At 39.5% G+C, this 19,112-nt stretch overlaps 1 protein-coding gene across 5 annotated transcripts in view; it reads left to right on the forward strand.

The window, feature by feature from the left end:
• POU2AF2 (POU class 2 homeobox associating factor 2) overlaps positions 1-19,112 on the forward strand; it is a 490,852-nt gene that overhangs the window by 372,651 nt on the left and 99,089 nt on the right. For all 5 annotated transcript variants that reach the window (XM_058686716.1, XM_058686718.1, XM_058686717.1 and 2 more), the window contains one exon: positions 8,854-8,970. The gene's annotated coding sequence lies outside the window, so the exon portion shown is untranslated. The remainder of the gene's footprint in view (positions 1-8,853; positions 8,971-19,112) is intronic.

Here is a 19,112-nt window from a genome sequence, read left to right on the forward strand (position 1 = left end):
TGGTTCTCAGTCTTGAGCGAGCAGTCACCCAAAGGACTTGTTAAATCAGCCATGGCTGGGCTCCACCCCCACGGTCTCTGGAGGAAGTCTGGAGGAGGTCAGGAGAGGGGCTTGAGAACTTGCATTCCTAACGAGTTCCCAGGAGATGCTGATGCTGCAGGTCTGAAGACCACACGTGGAGACTTACGCTGCATTGGCCTTGGCTGTAGCAAATGGTCAGGTGAGAGGTGAGGAAGGCCTGACCCAGGTGACAGGCCATGGAGACAAGAGGACGAGCTGAGAAATGCTGTGCAGGTCAGTCCAATAAGGATGTTGCAATCGATTGGCTGAGAGAGGGCTGGGGGAGGGCCCAGGAGAGGAGGAAGTCCACGCACGCGATGCTGAGGTCCAGATGTGGGCAAGTTGCCCAAGATGATAAGCAGCCCCCCTTTTAAGGCATTTACATTAGTTTCTTTGTTAAAAGCAAAAGAGCTTCTTTGTTTTCTCTTACAGGTTTTTGCTTTGTTTCCCCTACTAAATAGTACAATAAATTCCACTGCCTTATTTGTTTTATCAAATAAAAAAGAATGCCTGCCAATATCTGTTAGGCTAACATTATAGCTCAATTCCAGAACATCTTGTAGTGGTTATTTCGAACATGTTCTGGAATCTGTACTTAGGGTACGCAGTGCCTCCACCAACCCACATTTGAAGTTGAATTGCTTGTACACAAGCTTATCGAGGTTATTATGCCTGCAGAATAATATATAGCAGATGCAGAGCAGGGGGCCCATCCTCTAATATCACAATTATTTCAGTAATCTATAAACCTCCAAGGCTGATGATAGAGCAGTAAATGCTGTGAAAAGTTTCTGTTTTTGACTGACTTTTCTGGTAGGCGAAGCAATACAAATGGTTTAAAATGTGTTCCCCATGAAGGGATAAGATGTGGAAAGACCCTGTGATTTAAAAAGCTGGTAACGTGTTAAGGAGCTGTTTTGGAGATTTGATAGTCTGTAACGTGGACGGATGGTACGGATGAGACGTCATTTTTTGTCCTCAGGCTTAGAGAATCAAGCATGGTGTTCAGACCCTCTGTCTCATACCACCTATTTATAAAATGCACATTCCCGGGCCTTTCCTCAGACTTTCTCAGTGTCTTGGCTGTGGCCTCAGAATCTGCATTTAAAATAAGGACCGCTGGCTTAAGGGCCAGTAAGAGGGAATATACTTTGGGTTCAAGCAGCAGGCAATCTATGCTAGAAATTAGAACAAAGAAGCTTCACAAGATGGACGTTTTCACAAAATTCTATTTCTATGCCCAATTAGTATACATAATCATCCAATGCCAGAGCGGCAAATAGAGGCTCACCCGATCCAACACGAGCCACTTGTCAATAATGTGTCAGAGGAAACTCCAATGGGAAGTAAGGTCGTCTTTCTCTTAAGTTGGTGCTATTTTTCATTTAATGGGACATTTATTTACTTAGTCATTTGTTTGTATGGCTGTCACCATACCAAAGCTTTTATGGTCATCATATAATTTACCTTGCTTGCCAACTACAAAATATATATTTGTTAGCTAAAACTATGGGTGAAACCAGTTTGAGCAGGGATCATGAAACCCTAATGGTTCTTTCTGCACATGCTATTGGACCTCCCGACACGTGTCTTACTGCGATGCCTTCTTTCTGTTCCCAACACTAACGGTGAAAGGCAATCACTTTATGTTATGTTTTATTGACATTTAGTGAGACATAATTGACATGCAATAAACTGCACATATGTAAAGTATACATTTTGATTACTGGTGACATATGTATACACCTGTGAAGCCCGTGTCATGATCAAGAATCTATCACCCCAAAAGTTTCCTGTACCCCTTTATAATTCCATCTTTCCCTTCCTGTCCACCCCTGTCACCAGAAAACATTGATCTCTTTTCTGTCACAATAGATTTGTTCATATTTTCTAGAGTTTTAAATATGTGGAGTAATACACACTCTTTTTCTGGTTCTTAATGAAAGAATTGCTAAATGATAGCAATTTTGAGATTCATCCATGTTGTTGTGTGTACAGATAGTTCTTTTTATTGCTAAGTAGTATTCCACAGCATAGATATACTGTAATTCATTTATCCCTTTACTTAGTGATGGACGTTGGGATTGACTGCAGTACCTGGCTATTACAAATAGAGCAGCTACAGACATTTGCACACAAGTTTTGTGTGTACATGTTTTCAACTGTCTCAGGTAAATACCTAGGAGTAGAATGGCTGGATATATGGTTAGTGTATGTTTAACTTTTTAAGAAAATTCCAGACTGTTTTTCAACACAATTTTAATCATTTTATATTCCCCACCCCCCACCCCCCACCCCCGGGCAGCGTATGATTACCAGTATATGTTCATGATGATCTCACTGTGGTTTAAGTATGTATTTTCTAATAACCAGGACTTAAGACTGGCAAATGTTATTCTGGTTTTCAAAGAGAAAGAAAGAATGGGCTATAAACGTGAGAAGCCAGTAAAGCCAGTACCAGTCCCTGTCAAAATTCCAGAACAATTAATCAACCAAGTAGTTGAATTTAGAAGACTGGAGATACCACTGACTGCCCCCCCTGGGCTTAGTATTAACAGTTCGTACTGAATAAAGATCATTAATCTTTTGATAAGGCATCATGAGATCAGCAGGTAAGAGAGACAGTGTAGGCTCTAATCACCTGAGACCGTCACTAAAACATAGCAGTCACTTTTCATCATGGGAGATACTATGTACCCCTAGGTTTTCAAATCGTGGGCACCCCTGTGTCCTCCTCCGTCTGCCAGCCTGGTGTGTGTCTTCACCTTCATTCTGCTGCAGGGTCATTCGTTGTTGGGTTAAATCCAAGTGCTCCAACAGCCCCATGTTTGATGATGCTCATTTTGGTTGCAGTGTGTACTTTTCCATTCACAATGGCCCTCTTCCAATGTTGTACATGTTTTTCCATTTAATCTAGTTGTCAGCTCAGAATATGTTGTGAAAAATCCCTTGTACAGTGCTTGCCTATAAATTTTTATAATTCTCTAACTGGATGGCCTATCATATACGCTTATTCATTACACTATCTGTTGAGTGTTCAGTTTGGGGGCAACCTTGTTATCCTAGTCCAAAGGTCCATATCTGCTAATACATAATGATTGTCTTTATCCCTTTAATACCATGGATATTAAACCTGATTCAATTTTAGCCCTATTTTCAAATTTACTTCTGTGTCTTAATCCCAGAACAGTTCTGAATTTAAGCAGATTATAATCTACATAGAGTCTTTTATTATTAAAGTTGAATAGCTTCCCAAACCTGCTTCAGTTGTCAGCAGGAAGCAAATTAGAGTGTTTTCCTAAGTGGGGGGGTGGGGAGAAGAGAAAAAAATCTCCTTACGGATAAAGGGTGATCATGGGATTTTTTTTTCCCCAGAATGCTCCCAAGATGTTTCCAGAAATCACAGGACACTGTGACTTGCTGCTGATTTTTGGTAGTTTCTAGAGGCGAAAAATAATATTTTAGCAGGGTCAAAATGAGTAAATTTTTATCTTCTCAGCTAACAGAAAACTAGAGAATTTGCTCACTACCCTCTCTTTCCTAAGCCGGGAAACTAACAACAAGATGGGCCTCTTCCACAATGGAAGGGACTAGTAAAAAATCTGTGCGGTCACTGAGCCTGACATTATTAAAAGAGGAATCCCTAGCAATAAAAAAATAAAGCCTTAAAAATAAATAAAATTAAATTAAAATAAAGCCTTTATGCAGATATAGAAACAAGGCTAGTTTGGAGACTGTGTAGCTGGAAATGTAAGAAAATTATGTTTTTCATACCTTCTATGGAGATTATTTCCCTTAAACGATATTAATACATTTTTTAAACATTCTAAATGTATTTAAGAAGCAAATTTGCAGTCCCTGAGAAACAAGATCTCATCTAAATAAATCTACATGTTTGGCAATTGTCCATTCCCAGTCTTGGAGGCAGTAAGTTTTTGGATTCTGTTTCTTTGTTTATGAACATCCAGTAATTTGAATTAGTAAAGTGTCCAGCAGCATTTCTCAAAATACAGTAGTAACCTGAGGAGCTTGCTAAATACATAGTAAGATGAGAAGCTTGGTAAATGTAGACACTCGGGCTCCCTCCCGACCTCCTGAATCTCTGGGGTTGAAGTTCAGGAATCTGCATTTTTATCAAGCATCCAGGTAATTCGTGCACTCACTGAAGATTGAAACCTTCAAAGAGGATATGCTATAGGTCCAGTTTGATGCTAATAGATAGGATCATTTCATTTGTAAGAATAAACTCATTATTTTTTAGTTGGAATCAAGTTGTAGCTTGTAAATCATGCTAATCTGTTGATCTTAAACCTACTTCTAGCCTGGAAATTCTCTATAGGTGCCATGCACTATAGAAAGTCCATTACATTCAATTTCTTGTAAATGAATCTCTATGATTTGTCTTTATACTTTGATGGTTTGTGAGCAAAACTTTGATGAGGTTATGGGGCTAATTTATCTTAAACGTAACCTGAAAACTTTCTGGGCAAATATGCCTAGTATACTACCTAACATATAATAAGCACTCAATAAATATTTACTTAATGAGGAAATAAATAGATGAATAAAGGTTTACTCATTTCATCTTTTCTACTCCTTCTTGCCCTTTGTGTATCTTATCCTAGTGATTCCTATTGTCATCCACCCAGATTTCCAAGCTAACAATGGGAGCCATCTTCTCATTTACATAGGATTGGTTACTAAATCCCTGCATGTTTGTGCCATCTAAAATTTTCTTACTTCCCTGATATTTCCCTGGTTGAGTTGTGTAAGATGCTATATGTTAGTAAAAGGAATGGTAATTCAAAGATGTAAGAATAATGAGCATATATGTGCCTAATAATATATTCTATAAATATGTAAAGCATTGTCCTGCAGAGTGAAAATCAGTAATTGGAGACTTTAACACAGCCCTTTCAGAAACTTTTAAATTGAGTAAAAACAAAAAACCAAGCAAGTAAAAGATTATATATTGGGATGACATGATTGATAAGCTCAAACCAATAGATGTAGAGAATTTTATACCCTACAGAGAATGTGCATTGTTTTTGAGCAAACATGGAATATTTACAAAACTCTTTGTGTTAAATTACAAATAACCAGCATCACACAGACTATATTCTCTGATCATCATGCAATAAACTTAGAATCCAGCAACAAGACTTTCCTTTAATTTCCTATGCTGAAAACTAAGTAACGTACTATTAAATGGCCGTTTGGTTAAAAAGAATATCCTAAGGAAAATTGCAAAATACTTATAACAGAGACACAAGGAAATACTGCAAGCCAAAATTGTTACAACACAGTTAAACAAGTGCTTAGCAGGAAATTTCTCATTTGGGACACATTTGCCAGCAATAAGAAATATTGGAGACAAATGCTAAGCATTCAACCCAAGAATCTGGAAAAAAGTAGCAACAAGCACACCCCTCCCCCAGAGGACCAAATAAGGAAACAGTAAAGATAAGAGGGAGAAATGAGTGAAAGAACAAAAGAAAAGTAGAGAAGACTAACTACCTGAAACTGGTTACATGAGGAAATGTGCACCAGAAACAAAGCGTTGGCAGAGAGAGTGAGAATGTGCAGGGGGAGCCCCGAAAGGGAGAGGGGGCACTCAGTGCAGAGATCAATAAATACAGCATGAAGAGGAATAACTATGAATAATATATATAATAGCTTTTAACTTTCAGTTATACTTGATGTGGTGTATTATTGCACATATATTTTATTATATATTTTACTTATATATGTAATTGAACATGTATATTGAAGTATATCATACCATACATGGTACAGTGTATTTTTACCTTTATGTAATAGGTATTGTATATTGTGTATATATCATATGTAGTATCTCATATAACGTTGTGTGTATATGTCATGTACTATTCTCTAATTCATAAATTTTATATGATATTATATACTGTATAAGTGCACAGATAAATTATTACACTATGGGAAACCGAAGAGCAGCTGCAACAGGAACTAAGGGAATAACACTCACACAGTAAATGATTCGCCTGACTACATGGTTAAAAAGAAAAATATCAAATGTCAAAATTGGTCCAAAAACTAAAACCTGAATAAACAAATAACAATTTAAAAAGTGAAATGGTAGTAAAATTCTCCACACAGCAAAAGCCCCAAGTCTCAAGGTAATTTTATAGATTGCTTTTATCACATATCCAGAGAACATATCCTTATATGTCATTATAAAGTGTAGAATAATAAGAGACACTATTCAACACGATTTTTTTTTCTTAACGTTTATTTATTATTGAGAGACAGAGAGAGACAGAGCATGAGCAGGGGAGGGGCAGAGAGAGGAAGAGACACAGAATCTGAAGCAGGCTCCAGGCTCTGAGCTGTCAGCACAGAGCCCAACACGGGGCTCGAACTCACAAACCCACAAACTCAGGCGAGATCGTGACCTGAGCCAAAGTCGGATGCTCAACCGACTGAGCCACCCAGGCACCCCAACTGTTCAACACTATTTAAACACTCTTATGAGACTAATCAATCTTAACCTTGATTCCCAAAGTAGGTAAGAACAGGTCACAGAAGGAAAATTACAGCTCTATGCAAGAACATTGGTAAAAGATCCTAAATAAAAATATTTGCTAAGGAAACCCAAAAGTGTCTTAAAAATAGTACATTATGTTTAAGTGGGGTTGATTCCAGAAACACAAGGTTGGTTCAGTGTAGTTCACCATATGACTAAACTAAATGAGATAATCATATGATTATCTTGACTGAGGCAAAAAAATAATTTGATATAATTGAATAACTATTTATAATTTTAAAACACTTCTCAAAAAACTGGCAATAAAAAAGGAAATTTCCTTAACTTAATAAAGATGAAGTACCAAAAACCTAAAGCAAACATCATTCTTAGCAGAGAAATTTTAAAACTTTCCATTAAGATTGGAAACAAAATAAGGCCGCTTACCATTACATACATTACATACATTACGTTACAAATTCCTGGTTAGTGAGTTAACTATAAGACAAAAAAGCTAAGATATAAAGAATGTTAAAAAAAAAAATACCTAAACTCTTATCATATGCAGATAATATTATCATCTAACCAGAAAAGCCAGTAGAATCAACAAGTAATCAAAAAGAAGTGATGTGAGAGGTTAGCTTTACTGTCAGATGGATCAACTTACAAAATTCAGTAAAATTCCTCTATGCCAGTAATAGTCAAATGCAGCAAAATCTATACAATATTTTGGATTTCTCCTAACAGAGAATACATAAGGACCTCTACAGAAGAAAAAAAAAATGATGTGATGATATGAATAAAAATAAAACTGTATTCTTTTGTTGTACAATATACAGAGCTAGACTACAATTGTACTTGGAAGGATCAAATGATAAGGAAAAGAAGAAAATATAGATCTCTTTTGTGACCTAATCATGTACAAAGTCTTATTAAATAAGATTCCCAAATTAGAAGTCATGAGGCAAAACAAAGTTGTTGGATTTGACCACAACAAAACTAACAAGGTGTTGAGTCCTAAGGAAGTCAGGAGCACTTAGAAGCATCTCGTCTGTGGGGTGCCTGGGTGGCTCAGTCGGTTAAGCATCTGACTTTGGCTCAGGTCATGATTTCGCTGTTCGTGTATTGGAGCCCCGCATCTGGCTCTGTGCTGACAGCTCAGAGCCTGGAGCCTGCTTCGGATCCTGTGTCTCCCTCTCTCTGCCCCTCCCCTGCTCTTGCTCTATATCTTTCTGTCTCTCAAAAATAAATAAACGTTACAAAAAAAATTTTTTTTACAGTATCAGGTCTGTAATGCATATTCATCAAAAATCATGAGTCCTTAGAAAATGGCTAAGATGTACCTTCATGGGGTTCAGGATCATGTGTGTCTTCATAGCTTGGGGACCTCTCACAGTGCCTGGCATATACTAGGTGCTTAATAAATATTTACTGAATAAATAAGTTTTATTGTGTTTTCTATTCTACATAGTAAGACAAGGAAATGCATGATGTCCTAGAAACATTTCTTTAAAAATCTTTAAAATCTTCAGTTTCAGTAATTTAAAAAATTATATTCGGTCATTTAGAAAATGTACTTATGCAGAATGCTTCATTTTCTAATTATGGTAGCAAAAAAAGGAACAATTTCAACCTTATTTTCACTTATTTTTGTGATACTTGGGTATTTTTCAGTGTCAGTTTGAATCATGTGATTTATAGTCATACCCAAAGTGAGTTGAAGTTTGCAAATAAAGTTTCATAAGACATTACTGAGTAAATATTTCTCTAAAGTCCAATGATATTATATAATCTGAATTCCTAATTTCTGCTACTTTGACAGGCCAGACTAAGAAGCAGAAATGAGAAGAGTAATTCATGACTGACTTATGTCTTAGCCTCATTTCCTGTGATTTCACCCCTCCTTGAAACAGCATAATACTCTTTGACAAGGGGAAAAGCGTAATACTCTTTAAATTTTTTTAATGTTTATTTACTTATTTTTTTTTTTGAGAGAGAGAGACAGAGAGACAGAGCCTGAGCAGGGGAGGGACAGAGAGGGAGGGAGACACAGAATGTGAAGCAGGCTCCAGGCTCTGAGCTGTCAGCACAGAGCCCGACGCAGGGCCTGAACTCACAAACCTTGAGATCATGACCTGAGCTGAAGTCAGACGCTTGACCGACTGAGCCACCCAGGCGCCCCCCCAAAACATAACACCCTTACAGTGAAACAGACACAAACAAATATTGAACCTAGAGTCTGTTTGGAATATTTCTGATTTATTGGTTGTGATATTTTTCTGCTGCCACAGGGAGTGGAACATTGGCCGACTGTAGGAACCGGGCAGCTATCTGTGAGTCCTGAAAGAGAGAAACAGGGGTAACAAAATCAAGCCTTCAACAAGCAAAGCCGATTTCAACCACTGAAGGTAATTTCATATCACCCAAAAAGGAAGAAATAGGATTTGATAAATACTCCCCAAATACTGCTGCAGTTATATAAAGCCTCAAAGTGAAGCTAATTCAAACTCATTTCCTCACCCGCTCGTCATGCACATTCTTTTTGGTTTTCATACTCTTGACTGCTGTGTTTGCCTAGAGAGGTTGGCATCACGCTGCAGGGTCATGTTTCACAACTGGTGCTCACTGATCAGGTTCTGCACATAGTGGCTTTGGTCATAAGCCAAAGGTAAGATTTTGTTTGTGCACCCCATAAGATAAAACACTTTTCCAGACAGCATTGCTTAAAAGAGGTTACACGGACTTTCCTGGATGGCCCTGCCTAACATCTTGTTTCTTAAAATTCCAGAGCTGAGCTGTAGCTGGTGGCACTGAGCCTCTAGCCGAAATTAATTTTCTAAAAACCGTGGCCAGCGTCTTCCCAGAGCCAAAGCGGAAAATTCATTGCCGAACATATTCATAAAAATTCTTTGGGTTGTAAATGATAGAAATTCAACTTCAACTAGTTAGAGTAAAAGGTTGGGGCTATTGTCTCAGGATCCAGGAAAGACGGAGACAAATGAGGACCTTTGAGATAGCAGAAACCCAACTGGTTTCCCAGACTATTGAAACTAATAATGCAAATGGCATCCCACCTACCCCTCCCCTGTACCCCTCATCTCTCAGATTAAGTTTTCTTCTCTCTCACTAAAGACAGCTCTCTTTCTCATAATGGGAAACATGGGTACCCAAATCTCCTAGGTACTTTTTATAGCTCCTAGCACAGATAAGGACTGGCACTCTCAGTTCTAGTCAAACTCTGCAAAATATGATCCTGGCTCACTCAGGTCAGATGCTCACTTGCAGGGGTGAGGTCACGTGAGAACAAAGCAGCTCTTACAATAGCCATAGACATAGGGGTGCAGAGCAGAAAAGATCACAGTTGTTCAGTTCATAGAGCATCAGTAGTAAATGTATTCGGATAAAATAAGGGTAATCTGGCTTTCCGTGAACTTTCCTGTCTCTACTTTTTGAACATCACAAAATATTTCAGTTCAACCCAAGGAAAACCCAGTAGATCTAGAAAAGCTGTAGAGAAGGGCGCCTGGGTGGCTCAGTCAGTTGAGCCTCCGACTTCGGCTCAGGTCATGATCTCTCGGTCCGTGAGTTCGAGCCCCACGTCGGGCTCTGTGCTGACAACTCAGAGCCTGGAGCCTGCTTCGGATTCTGTGTCTCCCTCTCTCTCTGACCCTCCCCCGTTCGTGCTCTGTCTCTGTCTCAAAAATAAATAAACATTAAAAAAAATTTAAAAAAAAAAAAGAAAAGCTGTAGAGAAAGGTAATGAGTTACCTTGAAGACAAAAAGCATTGCTGCAGATAGAGGGTCATTTCACAATGACAAAAGGAAGAGATAAAGATTCCAACTTTGTATATATACAAAATTTATATTATTATATATTTATATTTATATTACATAATACTGCCACTAATTTGACAGCAAAGTATATAAAGCAAAAGTGACACATAAAAAAAGTAGACAAAGGTACATATTTAAAAATACCTTCCTAAAATATGTCAGTGCCGTCCAAATTACCTAGATACAGAAACAAACTGCCAGAAGCAAACATTTCACATGAGATTTCTCAAGAGCTTAGGCTTCTGCAATTGGCAGGCAGTGCCAGGAAAGTCCTATATCTGGCACAGAGGGGCTACGTATAGCAAGCCACAGGTCAAGAGCACTTAATTTTGGGTCAAGAGAAACTGTCACTAATCCGACTACTGGATATCACCTAGTGTTGGGGTGGTTAAAAAAGCAATGTGGCAAAGAGATCTCTGCCTTACTTTTCTGAGATAAAAGGAATTCGAGCAGCTCTATGGCATGTGCAAACCGTGTCTTCTTCTGAAAAAGTTGATCTCATAAACACATAGGTGGCCTCAGATAGGGCTTTCAGACATTGACAGAAAACGAGCTGTTTCTATTTCTTGAGGATTTAATAGTATTTTTTAAATCTGAATGCCAAAAAAGAGTTACTAACCTTGTGGAATATTACTTTAAATGTTATATTTAACAAATCAGCACGTTTAACACATGATTATGATGATTGTATGTATGTAAGACAATATCTAAAACTGTAAAGTGGGGAGATCTTGGCAAATGTGAGGTCCAGGCTGAATGCCCCCTTCACTACTGCTCACCTCTGGGGAGGAACTACTCCCCTCCCCAGAACCAAGCCCCACGGGAGGCCCCAGGATACATGCATACACTCCTTTGCTTTAAATTCAACAGACCTAATGCATTAGTCTTGGTAATTAAGTGTGCTGGGATCATATCTTGTTCAGATTAAGATCCACATCGCTTTCTTAAAATGTTAAACCCTTTGTTGAAGATCAGATAATTCCCCAAAAAACTAAATGGAATGATTACTGAGGGGAAGCTTGCTAATCAAAGTACTTTCTTGAACGTAAAATTTCCACCCATAGTGAAATTTCCCTGGGACTCTGCCAACTTTGCATATTCATAATGGTAAAATGGTATAGAATTAGCAGGCAATAAAGAAAGGTAATTAGCGGAGGCCAGGGAGCCAGCCTTGGTGATCAAAATGCTTTTTTTATTTAAAATGCATCAGAGATGGGGAAATCGGCATTGAGAAGGTAGCATTTATCTGCATTCCCACTGCTAATAAAAAGTAAGGTCCATATATACTCATGTCCGTCTGATTCCAAGACCCACACTAATAGGTATTAGTGGAGTAGGTATTTTGCTGTCTTCAAATATGTTTGCTAAATTCGCTTATTCATTTCATCCTTTTGTTCCTGTAATCTTACACTGAATAAATCTTTATGAATGCCTAACAATAAAAACGTTAGGCTAGGTCTACAGAAACAGCAGGGGACACAAAGAAGTCATTGTCCTCGTAAACTTATGGCCTAGGGAAGAAGACCTGATACCACATTTAAAAAGTTAATATGTTTGGGCAAATAAAACTTGAGGGAAGTTTGTTCAGATGAGCACTGCACACCGAAAGAAGTGTTTTAAGCAATAGAAGCTAAACAGATATGCGTGTTTGGAACAGGAGTAAGAAGGCCAAGCTCTTATAATGGTATTGTACTCTTAATCTTGTAAGTGATTTCATCCCACTTCATTGAGTAGATAGATGGGTAGGTAGATAGACAACAGATACATCCATACATAGATACGTAGATAGATGGTCGACAGATGGACAGCAATAGATAAATACATGATAGATGATTGGGGATGAGGGCAGAGAAAGAAGACGACCCATAACTCAGATGGAGAAAGCAAGAACCCTAACTCTGGACCACATTCCTCTTAACATGCCCCAAATTATGATTTCAAAGTGTTGGCAGAAACCAATCCTACTCTGTTTTAGAATTTGATGATCTAAGCCCAGGCGGTAGTTTTTCATTCACACTCAGCCACCCCTGTGTCACCCCTCTGGGAGCCTTGCTTTTGTTCCTGCATTCTGTGTAATGTATACATTGTATACAAAGTGTATAAATAATATACATGATTTTCTATTACTGTGCAGTTCTAAGCAGTAGCCAGGCCCCTGGCAAAGCTAGGATGTGACAACATTGTAAATAGTCCTGGATGCCACAGCTGTTACTTGTTCTCTGTTTGTTTTTGGTGTTCTATGCTGAAGCTTTGCCATGAGTTCAGACCTTCTGGCCACTGGTCTTAATAAGTGAAATTGAGTGTTTCAAATGGTAAGCAGTCAAATGGTATCCGTCATCCCTTAACATATACCATATTCCTTAAGCACGTGGGGTGAGGGTGCACTTACATAAACAGATGGCCCAGCTGGGCCAAGCACAGAGCACTCACCTCTGATGGGCACTTCTACGTTGCCTGCACTGAACAGAAGCCTTGACCCAGACAGATCAGCTATTCCCTTCCCCCTCTAACACCTAAAAAGAATATACACCCAAGAAATAGATCTCTTATATCTCTAGGCTTCTTGATCCAGATTACTTTCTAAATTAAAAGAAACTTCATTTTGATGCCTTCATTAATCCCCTCACAAACCCATTCACTCAACACTCATCAAGCACCTACTATGTTCAAATTGCTAGTGATGAGCTGGGGAAACAGAAATCAGTGAAGGCCTGGCCCTTTCCTGGAGAATCACCGTTCGATAGTCAACTCACCATTCAATAGTGAGCCCAGGCAGAAAGACAAGTATTTCACCAAGTATTCTGTAACAATCCTACCCTTTTAAGCAGAACTGTTTATTGAACTTTCTTACATAGCTGCATAGTCTGGGTCTGTATTGCTGTCCAGGCTTAGGTTTCCAGAATTCACATGAATTTTCATAGTTTTAAATTTCTATAGCTCCCCAAATGAAACTCTCTCATATGAAATGAAAACACAGAAGGACTCAGAAAAACAACAGGTCACATCTTTGAAATATACAAGAAAGTGGAGTCGCAGTAGAGGAAAATGGCCTTTTTAAAGCCAATTATGTTATCTCAGCTCAATCTTAAATAAATGGAAGGGGGAACTAGGCAGCAAATGCGGCTCTCCAGAAACAGATGTTCCTCTCATTTGGGTACTAGAGTTCGACCCTGCTTTCCAACATACCAGACAATGACATCTAACTTCCTTATGAAGCCAACACTTGTTGATTATTATGTGTCAGGAACTGTGCCAGGCACCAGAGACACATAGGTAAATATGACAAAGCTTCTGTTCTCAAAGAACTTCGCTTATCAAAGTGAATCCTGTGGCTTCCTCAGAGTTGGTACAGGCAACTATTAAAAAAACGTATCTCACCGGACGACATTATTGCGACAGTAATGCGTCTCTGCCCTAAGCCAAAGAGCAAAACTCAAGAGATCACAGAAATCCAAGGATAGTGATAAGCAGGCAGGTAAGAGCATCACACAGCAGGTTCTCAATGAGTCCGTAGGAAAGTGCGTAGCCTGCTTCTTAATCTGGAAACACAGGTTGCAAACACCTAAAGAGAGAAACACTTAGGAGTGGTTCTAAAGGAAAGTGATAAACAGAATGTGACTTTGAGGCTTGTGAGGAGGCATGGGTGGGGGGGTGGGGGGGGTGGGTCATACTGTCCTCACAAGAGGTCAGGATGCCCAGACCTGACCACTGTGACACCCCTCCCCTGTGGAGCCCAGAGAACAGAGTGGGATCACTCAATTCCATCAGCACTGTGTGCTTAATATTTAATAGGCTTCCTGCCATGACAAAGAAATGTTAAATCCTCTGCCATATCAGAGAAACCTGTGTCTTAAGGAGCAGTGGAAAAGAGCATTGGTAGCACACTACCTGTCCTGAAAATGTGGATCAGCTCCTTGAGCTTCTCGCTCCACAGTTTCCTAACCTGTAAAATGGGGATCGTCTAGTCATTTGGGTTACATTACATGATGAGTGTCAAACACCTAGATGATGTAGGTAGGGCACACTGCCTGGCTCAATAAATGTTGGCTTCCTGGAAAAAAGATTTTAGAAGGTTCCCATAGCACATGCCTGAGGGGACGTTTGTAAAGATTATATTTACATTTATAATGATTATACTTATAGCAGCCAGGGTATTCTGGCCAATGAGTAAAGAACAAATTTGTAACTGGAATATAAGTGTTTGGGTGACTGGCAAAGGTCCAGCAAAATCAATAGAGCTTTGTGTTGAACTCAGTGCCTCCCAGGAGAGAGCTCTGTACATCCCTTGGAAGAAGGGAAGCTATCAAAACAGGCAGGCATTCAGTCTATTCATCAAACACAAACTGAATGCCTACACTGTGCCTATACCGAGTGGCATTCTATTAAGAAATGGGGAAAGAGGAGTTACAGTCAACAGAAGACACTAGAGACCCCACAATAGAGGTCAGTCAAAGGGTATCCACAGGATGGACCATGGAATATACGACCAGAGGAGTATATCTTCTCTTCCACCTGTGCCCCCACCAAAATTACTGTCTTACCCTCCCAGGAGAGAAGTCAGAGTTACAAGTTAGGAGATAGCCACTTTGAGCGATGGGAGAGATTTGCTGACTACCTAACTACAAACAGGTTTGGGCAATGTGGCCTTACACTTCTGAATGCTTAGCAGCTCTAACCCCAGGCCAGGCAGGACACCACATGATTCAGGACTCTGGAGGAGGAAGAGTTTGCTTTCAGCTGAATATATGTCACCTCATTGGAAGAACAATTTACAGATACATTTTGTTGTCATGGGCTTAATCTTGAAAAGCAGTTTGGAATGTAATTTGAATAAGAAATACATACACACACACACACACACACACATATATATATATACACACACACACACATACATGTATGTATGTATATACATATATGTATATATGTATATACATATATATGTATATACATATATATATATATATGGTATAATATAATGGATAATATTATATCAAATTCTGGGTTCTGGATGTAATGCAATTCTAACCACTGAGCTGCAGTAAAGAAATTACCTAAAGTCTTTACAAGCTGACAAAGAAATGTTAAATAATCCACCAATCATACCACCTGCCAATGAAATAAACTGCTTTTGAAATGCTGCTGAAGTAGGGTGAAAAGAATAAGTGGGATTTGATTGTAAGCTCCCAGGTCCCCTGCAATGTTGACCCTGAGCCATAACAACGTGTGCTCATTAGTTACTAGCTGTGGCTTTCCTCCAACCAGGTCTTTGTGCGGGAGAGGACAACTATAGTTATCACCATCAATCAAAGTCAGCTTTATAAAAGGAATTAGAGACTAAAATACCCTTTCCACAAAGATAAGGGGGAAAAAAAGTGGTAGAGAGTAGATTGCCACTTCCCTCAGGAAAATCCTTGTGAACAAGAAATGGGTGGGGGGTGGGGGGACAAATATAATGATCATGCCAAATGTAGACTCTTTAAGAGAAACTCTGGGGTCCCTTGTAGAAAGTGTTTGTCTCAACACAGTCAGCATTCTTGTAAACGTATGGGAGATTTTTTTATTTCCTTATTTATTTTTGAGACAGAGAGAGAGAGAACAAGCTGGGGAGGGATAGACAGAGCGGGGGACATAGGATCTGAAGTGAGCTCCCTGCTGTCAGCACAGAGCCTGATGCGCAGCTCGAACTCACAAACCCTGAGATCACCACCTGAGCCGTAATCAAGTATCCGATGTTTAACCGACTAAACCCAGGCACCCTTGTATGGGAGTCTTAGACCCCTCCACTACTTCTGTCAGTAAGGCTTGCCAGTATGTGAACTGACTTTCTTTGCACAGGCTCATGATGTGCTTCCTTTGATTTACCTACAGAACCACCAGGTGTGTGGAAGAGTTTAGGCTTCTGGGGAGATGGTCCTGGACATAGGAGAACATATGTTTACGTTCTGACACTCAGCTGCCCACGTCCTCACATGACACTGGCCCTTGCATCCACACAGCTATCAAAATGCAAAGAGGCTTCCACTCTTAGACATTTCGATGCTTCCTCAACTTGGGTACCTGCTCACCCGTCGGGGTTCTCCAAGCTGACTTAGCCACATCAGGGAAAACGGCTATTTTCCTGGCCTCCGCCACATGGGCCAGCAAAATGCCCAGACATTAACTACTTTATTAGCTTCATGAGTTTTAGCCTGTGTGGACACACATGCAGCCTCCACTCCCATGAGGATGTGGATAGAACAGCTCCATCACTATCAAGTTCCCATGTGCCCCTTTGAAGTAAACCCCGTGCCTCTCACTCCGGGCAGGAATCCCCGGGTCTGATGTCTGTCAGTGTAGAGTGGGGCAATTTCTGTTCCAGAGCATCGTATAAATGGAAGAGTAGAGTAGGTACACTTTGAGTGTGGCTTCTTTCACTCAGCCAGATGTTTTCAGGCTCCATCTACGTTGTTGAGACTGTCAGTGGTTTCTTCCTTTTTACTGCTGAGTAGTACCCATTATATAAATGCCCTACAGTCTGCTGATCTATTCCCTTGAGAGTGGACGCTTTTGAGTGGTTTTCAGCTTTTGGCTATAAACATTTGTGTGCAGTTCTTATGGTAGACCTGTCTTCATTTCTCTCCGGTCGTCACCTAGAAGCGGAATGGCTGGGACATAGGCTAGGTATATGTTTAACTTAATGAGAAAATGGCAGACCGTTTTTCAAAGTAGCTGTGTCCTCCCACTAGTTCCACATCCTGGTCACCACTTGGTGTCGTCAGTCTTTTTATTTATACCATTCAAGTGGGCGTGTAGTGGTACCTCATTGTGGGGTTTTTTTTAAGCTTATTTATTTATTTTGGGGGGGGGGACAGAGAGAGAGAAGGAGAGAGAGAAACCCAAGCAGGCTCCATGCTGACAGTGTGTGCCCTGAAGCAGGGCTCAAACTCACAAACTATGAGATCATGACCTGAGCCGAGACCCAGTTGGATGCTTAACCGTCTGAGCTCCCCAGATGCCCCCTTCGTTGTGGTTTTAATTTGTGTTTCCCTGATGACTAATGATGTTGAGCATTTTTTCATGTGCTTATTGACCATTCAAATATCTTCCTTTGTGAACTGTCTATTCAAGTCTTTTGCTCACAAGTAAATTGAGTTTCCTCTTTATTACTGAATGGTAGTGCTCCAAATATTCTGTTTGTAAGTCCTTTATAAGTCAGCTATCTATGACAAACATTCTCTCCAAGTCTGTGAGTTCTCTCTTAATTTTCTAAACAATGTTCTTAACAGATCTAACCTTTTGGTAATCAGAAGTGTGTAATTTGATGATGAAGTCCTCTTTGTCATTATTTTTTTCCTTTATGGCTAGTGTTCTCTGGGTCCATCTAAGAAATCTTTGCCTAACCAAAAGTTACAAAACTGTTCTCCTATGTTTTCTTCTGGACCAATGTTTCCTGACCTTTCTTACATTTTCATCCCCCATGTGAACTTCCCAAAGCTGCCTTAACACAGTAGTAATCTTGGGGGTTTCACACAACAGAAATTCATTGTCTCACAGTTGTGGAGGCTAGACGTTTAAAATCAAGGGGTTGGCGGAGTCTTGTTCTCTTTGACAGCACTGTTGAGGGGATCCTTCTTGCCTCTGGCTAGCCTCTGATGGTTTGCCAGGAATCTCTGGCATTCCTTGGCTGGTAACACTTCTCTCCAGTCTCTGTGCTGTCTTCACATGGCCTTCTCCCCTGTCTCTATATCTCTTCTCTTCTTATAAGGACACTAGTCATCCCCTACTCCAGTAGGACCTCATCTAAGCTTCCTAATTACATCTGTAAAGACCCTATTTCCACATAAGATCACTTTCACAGGTACCAGGGGTTATGGCTTCTGTATAAGTTTTGGGAGACACAGTTCAACCCACAATACTTCCATAGGAGTCTTTAGATACTCTACTCCTAATCACCCCAACCTCCCAAACATGAAATGTGTTATAACCACAGATATACTATATATCTATTCTTTGGAGGACAACAAACTATTGTAATATCTAAGAAAATTTTACCCTCCAAGGGCTGATTTTCATCCCCTCTCACATTCAAATGTATTAACCATCTCTAATTAATTTTTGTGTATGGGGTGAGGTATAGGTTCAAGGTCACCTCTCTATATGGATATCCACTTATTCCAGCATTGTTTGTTAAAAGGCTTTTGTTTTCTCCCTTCAATTGCTTTGGTTCCTTAGCATAAGGTGTAGTTTTATTTCTGAACTCTTATTATGTTACACTGTCTGTCTTTATACCGACAGCACACTGTGTCTACACAGTGCAGCTTTCTAGTACAGCTCTTCTTTTTAAGGATTATTGTAGCCATTCTACATTCTTCGAATTTCTAAATGCATTTTAGCAATGACATGCCAATGTCTACACACACACATTAAGCCTACTGGGTTTTGAGTGGAATCATGAGGAGCACCATCACTTCAGCCATATTGAATCTTTCAATCCATAACCGTGGTATAATTCTTCATTTCATTTCGATCCTCATTCCTTTCTCTCAGCAACATTTTCGTATTTTTGTTTCTCCTCAGTATATAGAATTTACACATCTTTTGTTAATTTTAATCCTAAGTGTTTTGTGGTTTTACATGCTATTCTAAATGATATTGAAGTTCATTTTACAGAAGTTATTGCTAGCATGTAGAAATGCAATTACTTTTTGTATATTGACTTTGAATACCACCACCT

This window comes from Neofelis nebulosa, chromosome 10, assembly GCF_028018385.1.
Source record: "Neofelis nebulosa isolate mNeoNeb1 chromosome 10, mNeoNeb1.pri, whole genome shotgun sequence".
NCBI lineage: Eukaryota > Metazoa > Chordata > Mammalia > Carnivora > Felidae > Neofelis > Neofelis nebulosa.